The sequence below is a fragment of the Prionailurus viverrinus genome, chromosome F2, assembly GCF_022837055.1.
Source record: "Prionailurus viverrinus isolate Anna chromosome F2, UM_Priviv_1.0, whole genome shotgun sequence".
In the NCBI taxonomy this organism is placed as follows: domain Eukaryota; kingdom Metazoa; phylum Chordata; class Mammalia; order Carnivora; family Felidae; genus Prionailurus; species Prionailurus viverrinus.
Window position 1 is genome coordinate 23,890,189 of NC_062578.1, and position 6,207 is coordinate 23,896,395.

At 42.6% G+C, this 6,207-nt stretch overlaps 1 pseudogene; it reads left to right on the forward strand.

Annotated features, from left to right (window-relative positions):
* The first annotated feature begins 210 nt into the window (after positions 1 to 210).
* On the forward strand, positions 211 to 1,089 carry LOC125156729 (40S ribosomal protein SA-like; annotated as a pseudogene).
* Positions 1,090 to 6,207: the final 5,118 nt, after the last annotated feature.

Genomic DNA, 6,207 nt, shown 5'->3' on the forward strand with positions numbered 1-6,207 from the left:
TCCTTTCTCTTTCTTGCTGCTAGGTTCATCTCTGCATAGGAACAGTTCATGGCACTCCTCTGCTCGTAACCTACAGTGGCTCCTTCTGTCCACTGAAAGAAACCCAAACTCTTTGGCCAAGAATGTAAGGTCCCCCCTTTCTACACTACCCAGGGAGGGGTCCATATGATGTTCTGCATTCCCATCATAACTTAAAGAGAAATGTTCACAATGGCTGGAGCCCTTGATGTCCTGTAAATGAAGGAGGAGGGTGTCCTCAAATTCCTTGCAGCAGGACCCCACTTAGGTGGCACAAACCTTGACTTCCAGATGGAACAGTACATCTATAAAAGGAAATGTGATGGCATCTGAAGAGAACGTGGGAGAAGCTTCTGCTGGCAGCTTGTGCCATTGTTGCCGTTGAAAACGGCTCCCGTCAGTGTCCTATCACCCAGGAATCCTGGCCAGCGAGCTGGGCTGAAGTTTGCGGCTGCTACTGGAGCCAGTCCCACTGCCGGCCACTTCACTCTTGGAACCTTCACTAACCGGATCCAGGCAGCCTTCGGGAGCTGAGACTTGGGGTGGTTAGGATCCCAGGGCTGACCACCACCCTCCCACAGAGGCGTCTTCTGGTAACCCCCCTGCCATCACTCTGCGTAACACAAACTCTCCTCTGCGCCGTGTGGACATTGCCAGGCCTTGCAACAACAAGGGAGCTCGCTCAGTGGGTCTGACATGGTGGACGCTGGTCCAGGAAGTTCTGCACGTGCGTGACGCCATTTCCCGGGAACACCCATGGGAGGTCACGCCTGATCTCTGCTTCCACAGAGAACCTGAAGAGGTTGAAAAGGAAAAGGCTATGACCAAGGAGGCATTTCAGGGTGGATGGACTGCTCCAGCTCCAGTGAGGTCACCGCTACTCAACCTGAAGTCGCAGACTGGTCTGCAGGCGTAGCAGGTGCCCTCTGTGCCTGTTCAGTTCCCTCCTAAAGCCTGGCGCTCTCAGCCTGCCATGCAGACCAGTGTGCAGCTCCCACTGTTCTGGGCACTGAATTGGTAGGAACAACCCCGGAGTGGTCTTAAGCTGCCCCTCCACACAGGCAAACAAAATAGAAATAAGGTTAACAGAAAATTAAAAAATTTCGAAAAGTTAAAAAAAAAAAGTAAGGTCCTCTACTGCCCCTTGAAGAATTTAAAGACCCGTAAGAATACTTTTCAGCTGCATCTCCCACTGTCTTTCTGCACACAGGTTTAGCTCTGGCCCAAACCCACCAATTTCTATGATATGCTGGCTTGAAACTTTTCCTGATGGTCATGAGGTAGAAGAGAATTCTACTTCTTCTGAATTCTCACAGGACTTTCCTCATGCCCCTTTTGTATGGCGTTAGCCCCGTTTTACATTGTCTTATAATTTGCAAGGAATGTGTTTGATCTCCACTGGACAGCATCTGAGTGGGTCTGTACGCCTGTGTCTGTCATCTTTGTATCCACTTCATTCATGTTTTGGACAGAATAATCCCTGAATAAATATTTTAGATTAATTATTTCTGGTGGGTGCAGCTGGGAATATTAGACCAAAACTAGGTTCACTGGTCCAACTCTGTGATAGAATTAAATCTAGGGTTAGTCTTGAAACTAATTTATTGTTCAGATCTTTTAAAAATCAGGCCAAATAAGGGATTGACCTTTAGCTCTTAGGGCATCCTTGAAAGGACTGGGCTCCCTCAGGTTTTTCTCATCCAAACTTCAATTCAGAAGAGTGTCAACATCTTGACCTACTATGTCTTATCCTTCGAGTTTCCTTACAAACAATTTTACTGAGTCCTAGAAAAGAAGCCCCAAAGCTGAATGGCTGGAGACATCAGAGTATGAATTAGAATCAAAGATTTTCTATTTATTGGGTTCTGGGCTTTAGGTTGGGGCCCCTTTGGATTCCACATGTCCTTTCTGACAGTAATGCCTATTGCGTATGTGATGACCATGTTTGTATATTTCCTTTTAGTTACTTTGCTTCTCTGTTAGTTCAGGAATGTAAGTGAAGAGGCAGGAGGAGGGGTTGAGGAGCACAACAGTATGATGGTCGACCAGATCTGTCAGATGAAGTTAGAACAGATGGGAGATAAGCTCCAAATGGCCAGGACCAAGCTCTTTTCTTCAAGTGGGGAAGTAGGGTCACCCTTTCTTTGGTGTGACTCGTGATGTGTAGCCAATGTGCTGGCAGCTTCTGAGCGCTGGGCTCATGGCTCTGCTCATCTCTCCCCTTACTTGGTCAACTCCTCTACATTTATGGTTTCTGCTGGTTTCATCAGTGATCATACATCTATCTAGCATCTACTTTTAAAAAATATTTTTTAATGTTTTTATGTATTTTTGAGACAGAAAGCATGAGCTGGGGAAGGGAAGAGGGAGAGGGAGGCAGGATCTAAAGCAGGCTCTGCACTGACAGCAGACAGCATGAAGCAGTGCTCAGCTCATGAACCATGAGATCTCGACCTGAGCCGAAGTCAGAAGCTTAACCCACTGAGCCACCCAGGTGCCCCTCTCTAGCACCTACTTGATGCAAAGTACTGGAGCAGGTATTGCAAGGAAATAAAGAGGAGTTACAGGCTCTGCCTTTTAGAAGTTTGTAATGTAACTGGGAAAGGAGGCATGTGTCAGGTTGAAATATGCATGGGAAATGTCAATAATAAAAAACGACATTGAGCATGTGACATAATCATAAGGGGAACCCAGCTACAAAATATTGGTGGTTCAGAGGATTAAATTCACACACACTTAAAGAAACACTGTAAATATTGACTTAAGCCACTCTTCTTTAGGACCTGACCCAATTCCCAGAAGTTTTTAAGCTTCTCTGAAGAACCCAATAAATAGCAAATCTTTGATTCTAATTCATACTCTGATATCTCCAGCCATTCAGCTTTAGCGCTTCTTTTCTAGGACTCGGTAAAATTGTTTGTAAGGAAACTTGAAGGATAAGACATAGTAGGTCAGTAGCAGATATTAAAAAGTCTCAGAGTTTCAAAATTTTAAAAATATTTTGTCCAAATGAACAGGTATCCATTCTTGTATATTACAAATTAAACCTGGAGCATTTACTTGCTTCTGGCCAGAAAAAGATCCACACATGACTATTAATAGATGTAACAGTCTGGTGTGAAGGCCATCCACCAAGAGGTACTAATTCTCCAGCAAGAATGTCCAAGGCGTTCAGTTGACTACCAAAATTAGAAAGGATTTTTTGAATTAAAAATGACCGGTACTTATGAAGAAGTCATAAAATCTATAAAAAACTATCATTTGTGCATCTTAATCAACAAACCAGGAAGCAGCAGCCGCAGCCTGAGTTCTAAAGTTGGAAGCCCTAAGGGTTTGTGGTTCGACTCTGGCTAGGATGCCTTCTGAGTATCCTAAATCACTCTCTCTGAAATAATTATCCTAATGTTACTGACTTGAGGAACATGGAGAACTGAGAAAAGTAGAGACAAAGGAAGTGTTGTAATTATTAGTGAGACTAATTCTGACATATTTAAAAGGAATCACAAATGTTTCACTGTTTGAAGGGAATTTGCAGACATCTGTCCTTTAGGAGCTAGGCATCCTAGTTTTGGATTGTCTAGACCTACAGTTTCACTGTGCTGAACATTTTTTTTTTTTTTTTTTTGTCTGTTTCCTTCTGTGCGATTTAGAATGTGGCCATCAGCTGAATGCACATTTCTTTCTTTTGGAGATGCCTGTTCTGACATCTGTCCCTCTAGTTTGCCTCCAACCACCACTCCCTCCACCTGCTACTGATTTCACACTTTCTTTGCTTCCCTCCCTGGCTCTTCTTCCTCCTCCTACCCCTAGGTGAGTGATCCCAAGGAAAAAGGAATCCCCTAGTTTCTTGTCTTGGGCTTCTTGATCAAGCCTCATTGATCTCTTGGTCATCCTACCTCTTCTGGGTCTCCATGGAACAACTCAGCTTTGCCTTGTCTCTCCTGATAGATACATTAGCCTAGATCACTTTTGGTGCAGCTGAGAAAATGCAATAATTCAAAGGGAATTTTTATTTAAAATTTTTATAAGCTTTATTTATTTTTGAGAGAGAGAGAGCGCACACTCATGAGTGGGGGAGGAGCAGAGAGAGGGAGACACAGAATCTGAAGCAGCATCCAGGCTCTGAGCTGTCAGCACAGAGCCTGACACGGGGCTCAAACTCACGAACTGCGAGATCATGCCCTGAGCTGAACTTGGACGCTCAACTGACTGAGCCACCCAGGTGCCCCAAGGGAATTTTTGTTTAAAAAAATAAAAAGAGGATAAGATTTTTTTTAAAAGAAGATATTGAATTAATAGATTCTAGATTTTGATCCTGACTTAATCACAGATTTGCCTAGTTAGCATAATTTCTGGATTTTTCTTCCTGGATCCTTTTCCTTTGTGCAGGCCAGCCTGGGGGTAGATGCGAGTCTCAGCTGTCTGGCTTTTTTGTCTCTTACAGATTCTGGGTGACCTTGCTGCTGAGTCCAGGAAGATTGAACTATTCTTGATCTTGTTTTGTTTTGTTTTGTTTTTGTAAAGTCTCTCACCTTGACTCTAGTTTGTATTTCTCAAGGACTCAAGAAGTTATTTTATTAAAACAAAACAAAAAAAAAACAACAACCCAACACTTTTCTCAATTACTATCTTAAAAACTTTTTAAAAAATGTTTATTTATTATTTAAAGACAGAGTCAGAGTGTGAGCAAGGGAGGGGCAGAGGGAGAGGAAGACACAGAATCCAAGGCAGGCTCCAGGTTCCGAGATGTCAGCACAGAGCCCGACACAGGGCTCGAACTCACAGAGTGTGAGATCATGACCTGAGCTGAAGTCGTACGCTCAACGGACTGAGCCACCTAGCTGCCCCTTGATGACTATCTTTAATCCAGGGCTGTGGTTGGAGGCATACAAAGCAAAACAAGATAATTGCTGAAGTAGCTCACAGTTTAGCGAGAAAGAGGGACAGCACCCACATAGTTGCAGAATGGGACAAAAACTTTTGGCAGACATTTGACTTTTTTTTCTTTTCCTAACATCCAGACCTCCTTTTTATTCTTGAGGATCTGCAATAGGTTGCAATTTCATGCTAGGCAAGGCCTTCCTCCACTTCATATAAACTATAGAAATTCCTTCATGCCTCCAGCAGGAAAGATGCAGACATGTGACCATGCTCAACCAATCTAATGCTCCTGCCTAGGATTTTGAATAGTAGTGGAAAGAGATAAAGATAGAGGAACTGCTGAGAAATGTTTTTAAGGTGGTGGCTTCAGTACTGAGTCCAGAACCTGCATTTGGTTCTAGCCTATTTACCAGTGTTCTCTAGACTTCTAGGTGTTGACACAAAATGAACAAACCTTTTAGAATCTCTAAAAGTAAGAGGGTTTTATTTGAGCCCGAGTGAGGACAGTTGCCAGGAAACACACTTTTCATAGGGAAAAAGGTTCTCTGGAGAATGAACTGTTTTTAAAGGGTTATATGCTTTTTTTTTACATCTTGTAAAAGCTTGAAAGATTATCGATTAGCATATAGGCAAGAATCACAAGTTTTAATGTCAAGGAATGCAGGGAGTAGTAGCATTGATCAATGTTTTTTATTTTATTTTATTTTATTTTATTTTATTTTATTTTATTTTATTTTATTTTTAAATTTTTAAATGTTTATTCATCTTTGAGAGACAGAGAGAAACACAGCATGAGCGGGGAAGGGGCAGAGAGAGGGAGGCACAGAATCGGAAGCAGGCTCCAGGCTCCGAGCTATCAGTGCAGAGCCCGACTTGGGGCTCCAACTCACAAACTGTGAGATCGTGACCTGAGCCGAAGTTGGACGCTCAACCGACTGAGCCATCCAGGCGCCCCGCATTGATCAATATTTTAAGGAGAAGATGGTTTTCCTTTAGACTACTCATTTACAAAGTAGGTGCATGATGTATGCTTGGTGGGCCATAAATTAGGCTTTTGGTTTAAACAAAGTTTATGTACAGTCAAGCTGACTTAGAAAAATCTAAAATTACTTCCCGTATATTTCAGGCCAATAGAGGGTTTTTTCCTCTCATCACAAGTACTTAGTCTCTTCCAATGTAAATTTATTTTCTCCTGAAATTATTCAGAATGTTTTTTTAATGCTTAAAATAAAAAAAAACCTTTGATACAGACATTAATAATGAGGAATGTGATGCAGACAACCAGTCCTCAGAGAGAGAAGAAAAATG